The following is a 20,303-nucleotide window of genomic DNA, read 5'->3' as shown; positions in this document are numbered from 1 at the left end:
CGGGGTTCGGGATCGGAGTGCGGGCGGGGGTCGGGGTCACCCTCGCAGGGCTGGGGCCGGGGGCGAGGGTCCGGACGGAGGTGGGGGTCCGGGACCCCCCCGCAGAGCTGGGGGTCCGGGCGGGGGTGGGGGTCCGGGACCCCCCCGCAGAGCTGGGGGTCCGGGCGGGGGTGGGGGTCCGGGACCCCCCCGCAGAGCTGGGGGTCCGGGCGGGGGTGGGGGTCCCCCCCGCGGGGCTGGGCAGCGGAGAAGGCATTGGGTGCGAGCGGGCCGTGCGGTGCCCGGGCCGGGAGCGGGGAGAGAGCCCGCCGCTCTGATTCGCTCAGCGGCCCAAACCAAACAAATACAGCGTTACCGGGGCAACCCCGCGATACACACTGGCAACAGCTGGCGGCTTGCGGGGGGCCGGGGATCCTGGGGAGATCTGGCAATCCCGGGGATCCCGCAATCCCAGAGATCCGGCTATCCTGGGATCCCTCAATCTCGGGGAATTCTGGCAATCCCGGGGATCCCTCAATCTCGGGGATTCCGCAATGTCGGGGAGATCTGGCAATCTCGGGATCCCTCAATCTCGGGGATCCCGCAATCCCAGAGATCCGGCTATCCCGGGGATCCCGCAGTCCCGGGGTCCCGCAATCTCGGGGAGATCTGGCAATCTCGGGATTCCTCAATCCTGGGGATCCAGTTATCCCTGGAATGCAGCTATCCTGGGGATCAATAATTCGGGGAATACAGCAACCCGGGGAATACAGAAATCCCAGGAACGCAGCTATCCTGGGAATGCAGTAATCCAAGCATCTCAGGAATACAGCTATCCTGGCTTCTGCATTTTCCCGCATGTGTTACTGGATCGGAATCAGGAACAGGATCACTAGCTGATGTCCCCTTCTAAGTGTTGGATAATAACTCAGGGTGAGTGTACTGGATTGGAATGGAAAGGGTTAATCAGGACAGCCACAGCTTTGCAGTGATTTTTTTATGGAGTGCTCTGGAGCTGTGAGAGCAGGCCCCAAGGCTAAATAAGAATGTGTTGGGTGATAAGGTGTTGGTACCCATTGATACGACAACAACAACTTGTATTTATGTAGCACCTTTAATGTAGGGAAATGTCCCAAAGATATTATGAGACAAAGTTTGACACCGAGCCACATAAGGAGGAATTACAGCAGGAAACATGTAGGTTTTAAGGAGTGCCTTGAAGGAGGAAAGAAAAGTGAAGAGCCAGAGAGGGAATTCCAGAGCTTGGGGCCTAGACAACAGAAGGCATGGCCACCAATGGTTGAGCGATTATAATCAGGGATGCTCAAGAGGGCAGAATTACAGGAGAGCAGACATCGCTGGGGCGGGGGGGGGGGGCGGTGGTGGGGGCAGGGAGGAGGTGGGTGCTGGAAGAGATTACAGAGATGGGGAGGGATTTGAAAACAAGGATGAGAATTTTGAAATCGCGGCATTGCTGAATTGGGAACCAATGTAGGTCAGCGAGCTACAGGGGTGATGGGTGAGCGGGACTTGGTGCGAGTTAGGACACGGGCAGTTGAGTTTACAGAGGGTAGAATGTGGGAGGCCAGCCAGGAGTGTGTTGGAATAGTCAAGAATAGAGGTAACATAGGCATGGATGCGGGCTTCAACAGCGGATGAGCTGAGGCAAGGTCGGAGACGGGCAATGTTACGGAGGTGGAAATAGGCGGTCTTAGTTATGCTGCGGATATGTGGTTGAAAGCTCATTTCAGGGTCAAATATGACACCAGTGTTGCGAACAGTTTGGTTTAGCCTCAGACAGAAGTTGGTGAGAGGGATGGAGTCAGTGCCTAGGGAACAGAGTTTATGGCAGCAACTGAAAACAATGGTTTCGGTCTTCCCAATAATCAATTGGAGAACATTTCTGCTCATCCAGAACTGATGTTGGACAAGCAGTCTGACTATTTAGAAACTATGGGGGGGTGGAGAGAAGTGGTAGTGAGGTAGAGCTGGGTGTCATTGTGGATATCTGAACGGAATATATGGAATTAAGGACAGTAAAGTAAACGGGATATATGAAAATGTATAAGCCATGGAAGAATAGCTGGGAGAATGTCAGATTGCAAATAGTGCAACATTAGCATAGCTAACAGTCTGTCTCAAGGTTTCAAGTCACTAATCCTGCCAATAATATATAATTGTAACATGAAATACATCTGCAGAATTGCAAGGTCTCAGTAAATAGTCACACCATTAGATTGAAACATTTAGAGGCAATACTTGAGCTTTCAAGAAGAACATCTCATATAGATTGACTAATGAGTGGCTGAGTTAGACTGTCAATCCATTTGTATTTTGTTATCTGATTTCAAAACTGTATAACTGTTAACGCTTTACGATGTAACTTCACCTATCCGTAGGGAGTGTGTACGCTCTATCCAGAGAGTATATCTTCTGTCTGATAGGTCTTACTGGCCGGTAATAAAGACTGCTTTGTTCAAAGCACAAGAGGTATTCGACTCAGTAATTTTACTGAACCAGATTGAAGTAAAAGAATCCAGGAATTAACATTTGGTGTCAGAAGTGGGATCTCAACGGACGACTGCCGAAAACTTGCGAATTAAGAGCCAGACTAGCCTTGGACGAGACGAGGGGAAAATGGCCACTGGAGTGAGTATGATTTCAATACTGCTCCAGTTTCCCCCGGTTTCAAAAGTCTGAGGAAAGTTTAGCCACTCGCTGGTTCTCAGGTAGTGTCTGAACGAGATCCAGGACAATCTGGTGAATACCTTTCAAACTTAGAATAGGGATAGAGATAGGGAAATTGTGCGATGACGCAAACCAAGCGGCGACTTGGAAAGATAGTTAGAGCTAGATAGGGATAGATGATCAATCATGGATCCCAAAAAAATTAATAGGAAAGAAAAGAGACTCTTGTGAATGACTGTTTAAATGAGAAATGCTTCTGTGACTTTTACTGTAAAAAAAAAGCCGGGGAGTTGTGGTTTGTTTTATCTCAAACAGAATGAAAGTTTGTTTTAACCCTTCGTAGTGTTGTCCTGTATGTGGGAAGTTTAAGAGTGTGAACCTTATTGAATTACGTATATTCGGATGATAAGTTGCGGAGCCAGGAAATGCCCAAAGGATAGATTTGTTAAAAAAAGAAAAAATTACATGGTCCCGGTGGTTAAAAAAAGAAAAACTTGTTGAAAGCAAACATTCAGAGAAGGCACTGCAAAACAACTGAGATGGATTCAAAAGGATTTAAAAAAAAAAAATTATATTAAATAACACGACCTTGAGGCTGGAGCAATTGAGATAACGAAAAGCAGTCCACAGCCTACGTGCCAGACTTCTCTCTAGTTATAAAAAAAAGTAACGTACTAAATAGGTGCTGAAAGAAAAAAATGTTCTGAGATTTTAAATTATGAAAAATATAAAATCACTCCTGTCCAATTGGCAGAAAAACTCCATTAAATTAGGGCTTTCATTGACTGATTGAATTTAAACTGCGCAGTAACGCGAAAGGATAGGGAAATTTGGAGACTGAAAGAAATTAATTGAGGCTCATAAGAAATCAAAATTAGAAAATTAGGCTCACAGGGAATAAAATGGGGATTTAAATAGAAGATAGGTGTTCAACTCAGGTACGACGTCGACCTTGTATATCACTTGGCCCGTCTAGGCTCTGATTGAATAAAAAAAAACCCGCAGCAACTCGGAAGGTAGGGCCGACGCGAACGCGCGGCCGAGAGGAGAAGGGCCGAAGCGAACGCGCAGTGACGTAAACGCGCAGTGAAGCGAACGCGCAGTGACGTCAACGCGCAGTGACGTAGATGCGCGGTGACGTAAACACGCAGTGACGCCGACGCGTAGTGACGCAGAGGCGCAGCAACGCGAATCGCGAAAGTCAGTGCTAATGGCAGTAAGTCTGTAAGTCTTAAAGTGTTTAGAGTTTTAAGTAAAGTTTTAAGTATTGAAATCGCGCGGCGACGCGAACCGCGCGGCGACGCGGGTAAGTGTTAGAAGTCTTTGTCTATTTTGTAAATTGCGCGGCGACGCGAACCGCGCGGCGATGCGGGTAAGTGTTAGAAGTCCTTGTTTATCTTTTAAAGTTTAAAGTATCTTAACTCGCGCGGTGACGCGAGCCATGGGTCGACGCGGATTGCGCGGCGACGTGAACTGCGAGGCAACGTGGATTGCGCGGCGACGTGAACTGCGAGGCGACGTGGTAGTTTAGTATTGAAATCGCGCGGCGACGCGGGTAAGTGTTAGCATTAGTAAAGTTTGGTTATTTGGAGTTAGTTAAAGTCCGTGTTAGTTCTGTAAAGTCTGTGTCTATTTTTAAGTTTGTTTAAATTGCATGATGACACGAACGCGTAGCGACACAGTAATACGAGGGGCAGTGTGAAAATGGGTAATCAGTTAGATAAAACCACGGATGCGGATAATCCACTACAAAAGCTATGTGAGGAATTCCCTGAAAGAGCTGAAGACTTTTGAAAATTATCAGGAGCCCTGAACAAATTATTAGGGGATGACCAGTGGCCTCTAGGTGACACTAGAAGCGTAGAGGTTAAAAAAAAAGCACAGGGATTAATTTGGAGAAGGGGACGAGGAAAAGGGGATAAAAAAATTTAATTGCAACCTGGCGACATTATTGTCAGAAATTAAAAGATGCATCATTTCTATCGATTTGGCAAACAAATGCTATTAAATTAGGACTTGCATTGACAGAGGGAACACATGTTAAAACTGTAGACGTCTTTAAAAAAAAAAAGAATGAATGTGCGCACGAGAAACTTGCTAAGAGATCCTCTGGGACCTCTGAGAAAGGTATTGATCAACTACAAGTTAAAATGGCTGGCTTTGTGTTAACCGAGGCTGATGATGAAATTGATGAGTGGCCACTGACTCAGCGCCCAACGGCGCCTCCCGCACCCCCTAGCCTCTTGCTCCAGTCCTCTTCCCAACACCCTCCACCTAACACTCCGGTAAAAAGAGTTAGGAACAACCACATATCACCAAAGCAACAAACCCAAACTGACTCCTCATCCTCTGATAGCGATTCGGATCCCCAGTTTACAAGCAATATAGCCGAAAGGACCAGATCTCACACTTGAAAGGGCAGAACTATATCTCGACATCACAAACAGTCCCGTAAATCTTCTAGTCAACCTACCAGTCCAAGTTGTGAAAGACATAGCAAACACCCCCGCCGATCGAGACGCAGAACTGTCAAGCAGTCAGACAGCTCTGAAACATCCTCCGGCCTAGAAATGATTTCCAAGATCCCAAAGTCCCGACACCAATTCCCTGTCAGACCAATGCCAAACCCTGATGCACAACAAGCTGCAGACCACCTCTCTATAGATGTCTGTGATCTTCAAACAACTATTTGGTCTGCTATCCGGACAGATGGAAAGGGCAGTTAGATATTATTGACAGAAAAAGAAAGGGGAGGGGGGAGGTGCACCCCCAACCCGGGTCAAGACTGAATACGTGACTAGAAAGGAAGAGCCATCTCGGGAGGAAGGATCAATAGAACCGCAGTGTTGCATACAGGATTGGATGGATAAGCAAGGATACGGTTATACTAAACAACCAAACGGCCCGAGCCCTGCTAATAAACCTCCCTATTGTCCCCGGCATGGTATGGGAAGAGGCCGGGACTGGGTAAGAGGAATTGACTGTTTTAATTGTGGGCAGGAAGGACATTGGAATAAAAATTGCCCCTACCGTCAGCATGGAAAAGGAAGAGGAGGAAGAGGAGGGGGGCAAGGGGGGAGAGGAGGATCTTACACTAACTTCTCCCAGAACAACCCCTTTGGTCAATTGTCCCCCGATTGACTATGCAGCTTGATTGTGCAGGGATCCTCCCCGGACGACGAACCCATTCTGAATGAGTGGCAACCCTTTTTGATAGATACGGGAGCCTTCATGTCTTCTGTACAATCAAAGCTTAAACTCCCTGCTTCTACTGAAACACAGGAACTTTCAGGATTCCTGGGACAAATCTCGACATTCCCAGTGTCAGAACCGGTTAAAATGGGTTACCAGGAAGAATCGGTGGAACATCGAGTTGTTATCACAACCAATCTGGACTGTAACTTGATGGCTAGAGACCTCCTTTGCAAATTCCAGTTGCATTTGGAGTGTGGAGATAATGGGATTATTGTAAAACAGGAAACCCTTAAGCGGCAGTATTATACCACTAGAACCCCTCAGTGGTGGTCTCTGGACCTGCCGCAGGCACCCTATCACGTGACCATAGCATACGATCCCAGTGGAAAGAATCAGGACCTGCAGAACTTTTATCAGGATCACGAAGGGGAAGTGAAGGGAATTCTATTAAGGGCTAGAGTGACTGGACTGGAAAGAGAGGCAGATTTTGTGGAAGTGGATAAGAATCTGTGGAAACAGCCCCTAACAATGGCACCGCATATTGCTCGTGAAGTATTAGCCCCTCACCATGCTAAAGATTTGGGAGTTATGGTACGTAAGGCCATAGATGAGGCTGACCCTACCATCCGGGATGTGCAAATCGTAAAACATGGCCGAACAGTCCAATTTCATGGGGACCCCGAGAAGGTCTTAACGACTCTACAGCATCATACTGGCTCGGACATACCTGACTATGTGGATCCTCATGTGTGGGCAGAGGACCCCTCCCAAGTGGGTTATACTCCCATTAATTGAGATCCCAGTGCAGGGCAATGTGGACTGGCCCTCTATCCGACAGAACCCACTGAAATCACAGGCAATCCTAAACTGACTTTTCGGCACTGTACTGCAATTAATCCAGCCTGTTTTCTTACTGAGCCACCCCAAGATGAGGAAGAACCCAGTCATGATTGCTTATCTTTAATTTAAGAGGCCACATCAGTCAGGGAAGATTTAGTTGATGGAAGATCCAGACTGTATTCTTACTGAGCCACCCCAAGATGAGGAAGAACCCAGTCATGATTGTTTATGTATGTTGACGGAAGTACTTCTATTAATCCAGAAGATACACGAATCTCAGGATACACCATAGTAAACCAGGAGAATCAGGTCTTGGAATTCTGCTCAACAATTCGCCCTCACCCAAGCCTGTATCTTGGCCAAAGATCTCAAAGTCAATATCTATACCGACTCTAGGTATGCCTTTGGGGTGGCGCATGATTTCGGACAATTATGGAAAAATAGGGGATTCCTAACCTCACAGGGGAATGAGATATCTCATAAACAGCTAGTATCTGATTTGTTGCAAGCCCTCATGTTTCCCAAACGCATTGCCATTGTACCAAGAGGCCAAACAGACCTCTCGTGACCAACAGATGGTAGTGCCCAAAATTATGAGTCAGACTAAAAATCCTGCGAAGGATAAGTTAGCCTCGGAAAAACCAATGCCAACCATCCAAGATGTTATAAAAGCACAGGGGGACGCTCCTGAAAAAGATAAACTGTTGTGGAAATATTATGCATGTACTTATGACAATGTTTCTAAACTCTGGACCACTCCCGCGGAACAGACTTGCATGTCTGACGAGTTGGCCTCATGGGTTATAGAATGTCTGCATTTTGCTACTCATTGTGGAGCAAGGACCACGAGTGACACACTTTTGGCTACTTGGTGGCACCCTAAACTCCAGGCGCTCACCCAGAACATCAGTAGTCGTTGCCTGGTTGGCCAGCAACATAATCCAGGGAAGGGAGTCCCCTGTGATTGGGGTAAAACGCCCCTACCCGAAGGTCCCTTTGAGACATTTCAGTTGGACTACATTGAGTTGCAAAAAGTTCAGTGTTACAGATATGTGTTAGTAATAGTAGATGTGTTTAGCAGATGGATTGAAGCCTACCCTAACCTGGACAATAAGACTCAGACTGTTGTTAAGGTGTTAATGAGGGAAATTGTTCCTAGATATGAGATCTCAGCTAGACTGATGACCACCTATGTTCTTTCTCTGACTCAGGCTCTGCGACTAGTTCACAACCAGGTTCAAGATGCTCACCTCGACCTCCCAGTTTTACCCGAATTGTCCCTCGTGGCACCAGGGAAGTATGGATTCGGAAGGGATTAGAGCCACAATAGGAGGGCCCTTTTTAGGTGTCACTCACTACCCCCACTGCAGCCAAGGTTGAGGGGAAAAGTGCCTGGGTTCACCTGCACCACTGCAAGCTCATCACCATTTAAACAAATTTTGCTGGTTAGTCTAATTCCTGTTTCTGTTCCAGATCTCCTCCTCCCTATAGCTGAACAAGGCAGTTGAAGGAGGATCAGTTTGAACTCTTACCTGTCAGACAGCCAAATACACTGACGGAGACCTGAAGGGAAACGTGAAAACAGAACTCTTTTTATCAGCTAAATAATTGGACTATTTATAAGATGAGACTGTGTCTGTATGCTACTGTCTGCATAATAGTGTTGATATATGACAGTTTTGGTGCACGGGAAGGAAGACAAAGTCGAGAGCTCCATGTAAACACCTTTTTGTATATGTCTTACGTTTATGCGGAAAAAGGGCACTTCACTAGATGCTGGGTGTGTTCACATATCCCTATACATTCCAAAGGGGGAATTCCTTTGCGCACCGTTCCCCTGACCCTAACTGAGACTGTTAGATGGATTCAAAGAAACGATATTGGAACAGGTAGCTAACCGCACTGCTGAGGCTCTGGAGGGCATCACAGCTGAAATGGTAGCGATAAGGACCGTAGCATTACAAAACCGAATGGCCCTCGATTACCTGTTAGCTGAGAAAGGGGGAACGTGTGCCCTGATAGGATCTGAATGTTGCACTTACATTCCTGATAGTTCAGAAAACATAACCCACCTTGCCGATCACATAAGGAGGGAGGTGAAAAAGTTATCCACACCAGCAAAAGAACTTAGCAGGTTTGATTGGTTTCTGGGTGGATCTTGGAGATCCTATCTAATACATGGGGCAATTGTTCTCCTCATAATAATTACCTGCTGTTTGATTGTTGGTTGCCTTAACCTCTGCTGTAAAGCAATGACAAGGTTAGCAGACCCTCTTGTGGTCAAGGGTTCCCGGGTTATGATCCAACAAACTAGAGAACTACTCAACAATGCAATACTCATAGAATGATCCTAAATGTTATCATAGAATGATAAAAGGGGGGATGTGGATATCTGAACGGAATATATGGAATTAAGGACAGTAAAGTAAACGGGATATATGAAAATGTATAAGCCATGGAAGAATAGCTGGGAGAATGTCAGATTGCAAATAGTGCAACATTAGCATAGCTAACAGTCTGTCTCAAGGTTTCAAGTCACTAATCCTGCCAATAATATATAATTGTAACATGAAATACATCTGCAGAATTGCAAGGTCTCAGTAAATAGTCACACCATTAGATTGAAACATTTAGAGGCAATACTTGAGCTTTCAAGAAGAACATCTCATATAGATTGACTAATGAGTGGCTGAGTTAGACTGTCAATCCATTTGTATTTTGTTATCTGATTTCAAAACTGTATAACTGTTAACGCTTTACGATGTAACTTCACCTATCCATAGGGAGTGTGTACGCTCTATCCAGAGAGTATATCTTCTGTCTGATAGGTCTTACTGGCCGGTAATAAAGACTGCTTTGTTCAAAGCACAAGAGGTATTCGACTCAGTAATTTTACTGAACCAGATTGAAGTAAAATAATCCAGGAATTAACATCATCAGCATACATGTGGAAACTGAAGCTGTGTTTTTGGATGAAGTCGCCAAAGCGGAAACATGTAGATGAGAAATAGGAGGGGGCCAAGGATAGATCCTTAGGGGACACCAGAGGTAACGATGCAGGAGCGGGAAGAGAAGCCATTGCAGGTGATTCTCTGGCTACGGTTAGATAGATAAGATTGGAACCAGGCGAGTGTAGTCCCACCCAGCTGGACGATGGTGGAGAGGCGCTGGAGAAGGAAAGATTGTCAAAGGCTGCAGACAAGTCAAAAACGACGAGGAGGGATAGTTTGCCTTTGTCACAGTCACAAAAGATGTTATTTGTGACTTTGATGAGAGCCGTTTTGCTACTGTGGCAGGCGCGGAAACTGGATTGGAGGGATTCAAACATGGAATTGCAGGAAAGATGGGCATGGATTTGGGAGGTGACAACACGTTCATGGACTTTGTAGAGGAAAGGAAGGTTGGAGATGGATCCGTAGTTTGCAAGGACGGAGGGGTCGAGGATTGGTTTTTTGAAGAGAAGGGTGATAACGGCAGATTTGAGGGAGAGAGGGACAGTACCTGAGGAGAGAGAACCATTAACTATGTCAGCTAACATGGGAACAAGGAAAGGAAGTTGGGTGGTCAGCAGATTGGTGGGAATAGGTTCAAGGGAGTGGGTCTCATGGACAGGATGAGCTCGGAAAGGTCATACGGGGAGATCGGAGAGAAACTGGAGAAAGATGTGAGTTCAGAGCGAGGGCAGGGGGGATCCTGAAAGGAAGTTTGGCCTGGTGGGTTAGGGGAAGGAAGGGAAGAGACAAAGGTGGCAGAACGGATGGTCTCAATCTTAGAGACTAAGAAGTCCATGAGTTCCTCCCACTTATTGTTGGTGGTGAGGGTGGCGACTGGGCAGAGGGGTTCAAAAAGACGGTTAGCAGTGGAGAATAGAAGCCGAGGATTATCTTTACAATCCAGAATGATTCTGGAATAGTGAACAATTTTGTCAGACGAGAGCAGGGCATGATAATGCTTTATGTGGTCCAGCCACATCTGCTGTGAATGGCTAAACCAGTTGTCCGCCATATCCGTTCAAATCTGTGTCCCTTGGACAAGGGAACGAAGATCAGGGCTGTACCAGAGGGAACGGCCAGGATGAGAGAAATTATTTGTTTTAACAGGGACTAGGGCATCAAAGCTGGTGGTGAGGGTGTGATTGAGCAGATTGGTGCAGAAATGTCATGGTGATGGATTCCAATATTTTCCCAACAACTGATGTCAGGCTAACTGACCTATAGTTCCCGGTTTTCTCTCTGCCTCCTTTCTCGAATATCAGGGTTGCATTTCAGCATTGTGGCCAAGAGGACCCTGAGATAGTCAGTAACAGAGGGAAGGTAAGAAGTGAGACAAATGTTGAAAGGGTAACAGGGTTTGCAGGCAGATGATTTGATCCCGGGGCTGTCTGGGTTGTCTGCTTCCTCCAGCTTCCTCCTATTCTGCTTCTGCTTCTTCCTCTTTCTCCTCTTCCTTCTTCTTCTTCTTCTCCTCCTCCTCCCTCTGCGAGCAGCTTGTCCCCTTTGCTGCCCTGCTCCATCTCCATATCATGCTGCAGCCCAAGGGGGACTGCAACAAGAGCCCCAGGACTGGGAGCAAGTGGTCTTCTCAGGGGTCTTCCTTTAAGAGCCAAAGCCTTGCAAACATTCAGCTGCATTCCCAGCGCACTTTAACACATTTTTTTAATGTATTGCACCAAGCCACCACTTCAATAAAATATAAAGAAACCAGTACAAAAGCAAAAATCTAAACTTACCTGAAAGTTGCGTGTGTCCCTTTAAGAAGTGCTGGCAGGGGTTCTGTCATACAGCTGCATGTGTGTTCTGCTGTACGTGCTTTGGCGAGGGCGTTAAAAGGAGTAGCAACATCCAAAATACCAGATCATGCGTCAATTCAGCATTGCACGGCTGATAGACGTTGTGATCTGACTCATTTCCAAATCTGGTGCGAGTTCAGGCAATGGCAGTGCTGCTGAACTGCCCAAAATGGCAGCCGCCACGTTTCGTGCTGGAGGTGGGCAGAAGCAAAATGTCTGCTGTCATGTATTTGCTTCATGGGTTCTTTGCTTAAGAATTCATAGTAACACATTGCTATTAAGAACTAGTTGGTTTATTAGCAAAAGGTTTAACAATCACACTACACATTACCAGTTCATCCACCAGGCTCACAACCACCTGCTCATCGTGGATCCCCCGAACCCAACTGGCTGGGGTTTTATTGAGTCTTGTGAACACCACGTGACTGGCTAAGCCACTCACAACTCAACAGCTCTACAACTATTTTAATATAACTTTAATTCATGTGCCACCTTTTAGTAAGGGAACTAGAATCCACAAATTTACAAATGAACTGGGAACTCTGCCAAATTAAATTAAAATTCTGTCGCCGGGGGTGATGATGCACTCCAGTCCCTCTGGCGGCCACCTCTTGCGGAAGGCCGCGAGCGTACCGGAGGCCACTGTGTGCTCCATCTTCAGGGACACCCTGACTCGGATGTAACCGCGGAAGAGAGGCAGGCAGTCGGGCTGAACGACCCCTTCAACTGGACCGGCTGATGACCACCTTAGCCATGCCCAGGAGCACCAACAGCTCAACAAACCTGTGAGCATACACACAGATATAGACATTACAGCCGCCATTTTTTCATCAAACCGGCCTTATCGGCTGGCACAAATGGGTCAAATTTCAAGGCCAGTTTCATTCCTGCTTTTAGGTAAGTTTGCCTCAGTGCGGAAAGAAGCGAGATGATCTCTTACAGCTATGAAATGTTGCTGCTTTGCTGATTCTGAAGTCTAAAACTTAAATTGATCATAATATATGTAGCTGTGTCTGATTTGATGGGCTGAACGTAAGTTGTATTTAGAGACACAGTACATCAGTTGGCTGACAAAACACAACGACACTGAGGTCAACTGTACTGTCCTTCTAACTCAGCACATGTTGGGGATAAAACCTGGGACACCAGGTCTACATAACTCACATCAGAGTGTTCTGTAACCTACTGGATCATTAGCAAACTCATCTTTATTCTTTGTGCAAATCAGTTTTTTTTTTAATTGTTCTTGGGGTGTGAGTAAGACGAGCTAAGTGAACCATGTGGTGTGGGTCTTTTAAAAATATTCACTCTCGGGATATGGGCATTGCTGGCAAGTCCAGCATTTATTGCCCATAACTAGTTGCCCTTGAGAAGGTGATGGTGAGCCACCTTCTTGAACCGCTGCAGTCCATGTGGTGAAGGTACTCCCACAGTACTGTTAGGAAGGGAGTTCCAGGATTTTTACTCAGCAATGATGAAGGAACGACATATATTTCCAAGTCAGGATGGTGTGTGACTTGGAGGGGAACTTGATGGTGTTCCTATGTGTCTGCTGCCTTATCCTTCGAAGTGGTAGAGGTCGCAGGTTTGGGAAGTGCTGCCGAAGAAGCCTTTTTGAGTTACTGCTGATAGTACACATTGCAGCCACAGCATACTTATGGTGGTGAGAGTACATTTTTAAGCTGGTGGATGGGTGCCAATCATGTGGACTGCTTTGTCCTGGATGGTGTCCAATTTCATGAGTATTGTTGGAACTGCATGCATCCAGGCAAGTGGGGAGTATTCCATCACACTCCTGACTTGTGCCTTGTAGATAGTGGAAAGGCTTTGGGGAGTCAGGAGGTGAGTCACTCGCCGCAGAATACCCAGCCGCTGACCTGCTATAGTAGCCATAGTATTTATGTGGCTGCTGCAGTTCGGTTTCTGGTCAATGGTAACCCCCTCAGATGTTGATGGCAGAGGACTTACTGATGGTGTGTGAGGAGAGAAGGGGAGAAAAGGGAAGAGAATTAGAATACGAATTAAATCAGAGCCTAGTTCTTGTCTTTATAACATATAGTACAGAAGCATTAGTAATTGACAATGTTACAAGTTGTGATGGTACAGGTTATGACTCTCATATCTGTTAACACATTACATCTGTGTCCCTAAGGTATAACCTCTTAGTTCGGATCCCCTATGTACTTCCTGGAAATTTATGACGGAGTTTCTAAAAATATCCTCCTGAGCCATGCTTTAATTATGGGAATGGAATGAGACAGCTTATATGTTAGCTGATTAGCCGTACTGAGGGAAGGATGGCTTCTTCTGGGTCCCTCTGCTCCCCTGGTTCAAGGTTCCGAGATCCTTTTTACTCAGTCAAGCGAAAATGTAAATATTTGTCATCCACTGGAATCAATAATTAAATCAATCAAATATCTGATGGGTTTACTTTAATTAGCCGATAAACTAACAAGATGAAGAACAAGATCTTACATTCATATCGCGCCTTTCATGACCTCAGGATGACCTAAAGCGCTTTACAGCCAATTAAGTACTTTTGAAGCGTAGAAATCATTGTAATGTAGGAAATGTGGCATCCAACTTGCACACAGCAAGTTCCCACACACAGAAATGACCAGATAATCGATTTTTGTGATCTTGGGTGAGGGATAAATATTGGCCAGGTCACCGGAGGGAACTCCCCAGCTCTTCGAAATAGTGCCATAGGATCTTGAAAGTCCACCCAAGAGGGTAGACAGAGCCTCAGTTTCACATCTGAAAGACAACACCTCCGACAGTGCAGCACTTCCTCAGCACTGCACTGGGAGTGTCAACCTAGACTTTTGCGCTCAAATCTCTGGAGTGGGACTTTGAACTCACAACCTTTTGACTCAGAGGTGAGGGTGCTACCCACTGAGCCACAGCTGACACGACTAAGACGAAACCCCCTTTCTTTCTGTGTGCAGTGTTTCTTTAGGTAACTCTGCCTTGCTGTACATCTCTTTATATTGGCTACATTTTGTGAGAACCGCCAACAAAGCAGAGCCTCACCACAACATGAAAATAGTGGGTTCATCCCCTGCTATTTCCATCCATCACTAGAGAGGAAACTGAGGGCAGGGCAGCCGGAGTTTTCTGATAAACCGTCGATGTAATGTATTTGCTTCAAGGGTTCTTTGCTTAAGAATTGATAGCAACACATTGCTATTAAGAACTAGTTGGTTTATTAACAAAGGTTTAACAATCACACTACACATTACCAGTTCATCCACTAGGCTCACAACTGCATACCTCATCGTTGACAACCTAGACTCAACTGATTGGTGTTTTATTGAGTCTTGTGAACATCATGTGACTGGCTAAGCCACTCACAATGCAACAGCTCTATAACTATTTTAAATTGAAACAATAATCAAGTGCCCCCTGATTAAAGGGGGGCACTAAAACTGACACATTAAACAAATTACATTTTTGACATTAAACTTAAATCAAATTAAAGTTTGTTTGCTGTGGGTGATGATGCAGTCCAGTCCCTCCGGCGGCAACAGCTCTACAACTCTTTTGGTTGGACAAAAATAAAACAGTTAAATCAAGTGCCCCCTAATGTGGGGGACACTCCAAATATTTTTCAAGGCCCTTTTTGGTTTTTTTTTTGTGTTTTTTGTGGGTTTTTTGGTTTTTTTTGGGCACTAAAAGCATAAATTTTTATAAGTGCCCCCTATAAAAGGGGAGGGGGACACTAAAACTGGCAATAAAACAAATTAAAGTTTAAAACATATAAAATCAAATTAAAATTTGGTTGCCGGGGGTGATGAAGCAGTCCAGTCCCTCCGGCAGCAACAGCTCTACAACTCTTTTGGGGGGGGGGAACAAAATAAATGTTAGATCAAGTGCCCCCCGATCTGAGGGACACTCCAGACACTTTTAACTGCCCCTTTATTTTTTTTAATGTTTTTTGTTTTTTGGGGGTTTTTTTTGTGGGTTTCTTTGTGATTTTTTTTGGGGGGGGCATTAAAACCATATATTTTACAAGTGCCCCCTATAAAAGGGGAGGGAGAGACACTAAAACCGGCAATTAAAACAAATTAAACTTTAAAACATATAAAATCAAATTAAAATTTGGTTGCTGGGGGTGATGGTGCAGTCCAGTCCCTCCGACGGCAACAGCTCTACAAACCTGTGAGCATACTCACAGGTGCATACATTACAGTGGACAAAGTCCCAATGGTCGGGGAGAGCTTAGAAAAATATACCTCTGCTTTGCTTTGCATACATGGGCCAAATGGAGGGGAGGTCACCTGAGAGCGAGACACCCACCTGGGGCAGGGCAGTCACCTGGGTGGTAGTACTCATACTCAAGGGCAGAAGAACACCTGAGGGTAGAAGACACATTTGGGGGCAGGGAATTCCCCAGGGGGCAGGACACACACCTGAGGGCAGAGAATTCCCCAGGGGGCAGGACACACATCTGAGGGCAGGGAATTCCCCAGGGGGCAGGACACACATCTGAGGGCAGGGAATTCCCCAGGGGGAAGGACACACACCTGAGGGCAGGGAATTCCCCAGGAGGCAGGGCAACTGTTTTGTATGAATAAAGAGTCTGACTGGATACTGTGAGCTCAAAGTAAAGTGTGACCGTAGTCTTTTATTGCAGGTCTCCAGAGCGCCTGTGAGGCCTCCTTAAGTACCTGTGCTCCCAAGGGATTGTGGGATCCCTTGGGAGTCCAGGGGATGAAACCTCTGATGGCTACACAAGGTATATATAGGTTTACATATATAACAACACTCCCCCCCAAAGTCAACAGTGTAACTATTTACAAGGCGAGTCGAACTGGGGCCTTTCTTTCTCTGGTTGATCATCTCGGTGCAAATACTCATTTTGGTGAATCATTTGTTGGGCCCTCGCTGGACTGCTGTGCAGCTGGCCTTGCTGGGCTGCCTGGTGTGGTGAGTTCTGTTGGGCTGTTGCGGGTGACGGGTTCTGCTTTGTGGCCAACCGTGGTGTTGGTTGCCACTGGTGTGTATGTTGTGGGGTCAAAGAAGGTAGGTCCAAAATGGGTTGCTCTGGATAGTCCATGAATCTGAGTTTGATTTGGTCCAAGTGTTTCCGGTGAATGAGTACATTTGAAAGTTTGACCCGAAACACCCTGCTCCCCTCTTTGGCCAGGAAGCCACTTGGGACCTTGTCCATAGTTCAACACAAATACAGAATCATTGATTTCAATTTTGCATGACACATTTGCGTTATCATGATATGTACTTTGTTGAAGCCGCTTGCTCTCTACCTGTTCATGTAGATCAGGGTGAACTAACGAGAGCCTTGTCTTAAGTGCCCTTTTCATGAGCAGTTCAGCAGTTGCAATCCCAGTGAGTGAGTGGGGTCTTGTGTGGTAGCTAAGCAGGACTCGGGATCGGCGAGTCTGCAGTGAGCTTTCAGTTACCCTCTTCAAGCCCTGCTTGATAGTTTGCACTGTTCTCTCTGCCTGACCATTGGATGCTGGTTTGAACGGGGCAGATGTAACATGTTTGATCCCATTATGGGTCATGAACTCTTTGAACTTGGCACTGGTGAAACATGGCCCATTGTTGCTCACAAGGTATCAGGCAGTCCGTACGTGGAAACATGGCCCACAGGCATTCAGTGGTAGCAGCGGACGTGCTTGCCGACATTATCTTACATTCAATCCATTTGGAGTACGCATCTACAACCACAAGGAACATTTTACCCCAAAATGGGCCTGCATAGTCGACATGGAACCTGGACCACGGTTTGGAGGGCCAAGACCATAAACTTAGTGGCGCCTTCCTAGGTGCATTGCTTAACTTTTGTGCACGCAGGACTCTTAAGTCCGCATCGATACCGGGCCACCACATGTGGAACCTGGCTATCGCTTTCATTATTACAATGTCTGGGTAAGTACTGTGGAGGTCACTGATGAAAGTGTCCCTGCTCTTCTTGGGGACCACTACCCGATTACCCCCCAGAAGGCAGTCTGCCTGTATAGACATTTCATCTTTGTGCCGCTGGTACGGCTTTATCTCTTCGTGTATTTCCACTGGGACACTGGACCAGCTCCCGTGAAGCACACAATTTTTTACTAGGGACAGTAAGGGGTCCTGGCTTGTCCAGGTTCTAATCTGTTGGGCTATGATAGGTGATTGCTCACTCTTGAATGATTCCATAACCATGACTAAGTCTGCGGGCTGTGCTATTTGGTGGGCAATGGCAACCTACTGAGAGTATCGGCACAGTTTTCTGTGCCTGGCTTGTGGCGGATGGCGTAGTTGTGTGCGGACAATATGAGCACCCATCTCTGGATGCGGGCCGATGCATTCGTATTTATCCCCTTACTTTCGGAAAAAAGGGATATCAGTGGCTTATGGTCAGTTTCCAATTCAAATTTGAGGCCAAACAGATATTGATGCATTTTCTTTACCCCATAAACACACGCTAATGATTCTTTTTCAATCATGATGTAGGCTCTCTCAGCCTTAGACAGATTTCCAGATGCATAAGCAACTGGTTGCAATTTCCCAGATTCATTAGCTTGTTGCAATACACACCCGACGCCCTATGACGATGCATCACTTGCTAGTAACAAACGCTTACATAGATCATACAACACAAGCAATTTGTTTGAGCATAACAATTTTCTAGCTTTTAAAAGGCATTTTCTTGGCTTTTTCCCCATACCCATTCATCTCCTTTACGCAGTAAGGTGTGCAGTGGTTCTAACAGTGTGCTGAGACCCAGTAAGAAGTTACCAAAGTAGTTCAACAGCTCTAGAAACGACCGCAGCTCCGTCATGTTCTGTGGCCTTGGTATGTTCTCGATTGCCTGTCTTCGAATCGGTGAGCCTGATGCTATCCGCCACGATTCTTCTCCCCAGGAACTCCACTTCAGGCACCAGGAAAATGCATTTTGAGCATTTTAACGTGAGCCTCACGCGGTTGAGTCGACTGAAAACCTCCTCCAGGTTCTGCAGATGCTCGACAGTGTTCCGACCTGTGACCAAGATGTCGTCCTGGAAGACCACGGTGCGCGGGACTGACTTCAGTAAGCTTTCCATGTTTCTCTGGAATATCGCCGTCGCTGATCGAATCCCAAACGGGCATCTGTTGTAAATGAAGAGACCTTTGTGCGTGTTGATGCAGGTGAGACCCTTCAATGATTCCTCCAGCTCCTGCGTCATGTATGCCGAGGTCAAGTACAGCTTCGTGAATGTCTTTCCTCCCACCAGCGTCGCAAAAAGGTCTTGGGTATTGATCCTGCAGGGAGAAATGATTGATAGTTACTTTGTAATCACCACAGATTCTGACAGTGCCATTTCCCTTGAGGACTGGAACAATCGGACTGGCCCACTCGTTGAATTCGATCGGCAAAATGATGCCCTCTCGTTGCAGCCAGTCCAGCTCGATCTCTACCCTTTCTCTCATCATGTACGGTACTGCTCTCATCTTGTGATGGATGGGTCGCGCCCCCGGAATTAGGTGGATCTGCACTTTTTCTCCTTGGAATTTCCCGATGCCTGGTTCGAACAGTAAAGGGAACTTGTTTAAGACATGGGCACACGAAGTGTCATTAGTGGGCAAGGGCGCTCGGACGTCATCCCAGTTCCAGCGTATCTTTGCCAGCCAGCTCCTGCCGAGCAGCGTGAGACCATCGCCCGGTACCACCCAGAGTGGTAGCTTGTGCAGCGCTCCATCGTAGGAGACCTTTACCGTAGCACTGCCGATTACGGGAATCAGTTCCTTTGTGTAAGTTCTCAGTTTCGTGCAAATGGGAGTCAAGACTAGCCTTGAGGCCTTGCTGCACCACAATTTATCGGAAGTGTTTTTCCTCATAATGGACTGGCTCGCTCCTGTGTCCAGCACCATTGAAACCGGGAGTCCAATTAATTCAACCTTCAGCATTATTGGGGGACATTTTGTGGTAAATGTGTGCACCCCATATACCTCTGCCTTCTTGGTCTGAGGCTCTGGTTCGTCGTGATCCACAGTGGATCTGTCCTCCTCTGCAACATGGTGGTTTGCAGGATTAATTGGGTTTGCAGCTCGCCTGCACATATGTTGGAGGTGTCCCATTGTTCCACAGCCCTTGCAAACGTACCCTTTGAAGCGGCATGAATGGAAACGATGATCACCCCCGCAGCACCAACAAAGTGTTAATGGCCTTGCATTCATCACCCTTGATGGTGGACTCTGAGACTTCTGCGGTCGTGCAGCTGCAGGCATGTGGGGCCTGCCCTGTACGTTGCAATTTGAAAACAACATCACTTTGTTCACAGTACTTGTAGCAGCACTCATGTGCTGAGAGATTTGCTTAGTATTGTCACTGGTGGCAATGAATGCCTGGGCTATCGCTATGGCTTTACTCAAGGTTGGGGTCTCTACAGTCAAAACTTTGCGAAGTATCACTTCATGGCCAATGCCAAGTATGAAGAAGTCTCTGAGCATGTGCTCCAAGTGTCCTTCAAATTCATAGTGTCCTGGAAGGCATCTTAGCTCGGCGACATAACTCGCCACTTCCTGGCCTTCAGACCTTTTGTATGTGTAGAACCGGTACCTCGCCATCAGAACGCATTCCTTCGGGTTCAGATGCTCCCGGACCAGTGTGCACAAATCATCATATGATTTCTCTGTGGGTTTCGCTGGAGCAAGCAGATTTTGCATGCGACCATATGTTGGTGCCCCGCAGATGGTGAGGAGAATTGACCTTTGTTTGGCAGCGTTCGCTTCTCCTTCCAGCTCGTTTGCCACAAAGTATTGGTCGAGTCACTCCATGAAGGTTTCCCAATCATCTCCCTCTGAGAATTTCTCCAGGATGCCC

General features: G+C 46.6%; 1 protein-coding gene across 1 annotated transcript in view; it reads right to left on the bottom strand.

The window, feature by feature from the left end:
- Nucleotides 1-20,303, bottom strand: part of ankmy1 (ankyrin repeat and MYND domain containing 1) — a 179,279-nt gene that overhangs the window by 128,347 nt on the left and 30,629 nt on the right. The window lies entirely within an intron of this gene.

Source organism: Pristiophorus japonicus, chromosome 6 (genome assembly GCF_044704955.1).
Source record: "Pristiophorus japonicus isolate sPriJap1 chromosome 6, sPriJap1.hap1, whole genome shotgun sequence".
In the NCBI taxonomy this organism is placed as follows: Eukaryota; Metazoa; Chordata; class Chondrichthyes; family Pristiophoridae; genus Pristiophorus; species Pristiophorus japonicus.
This window is presented reverse-complemented; position numbering and strand designations above follow the sequence as displayed.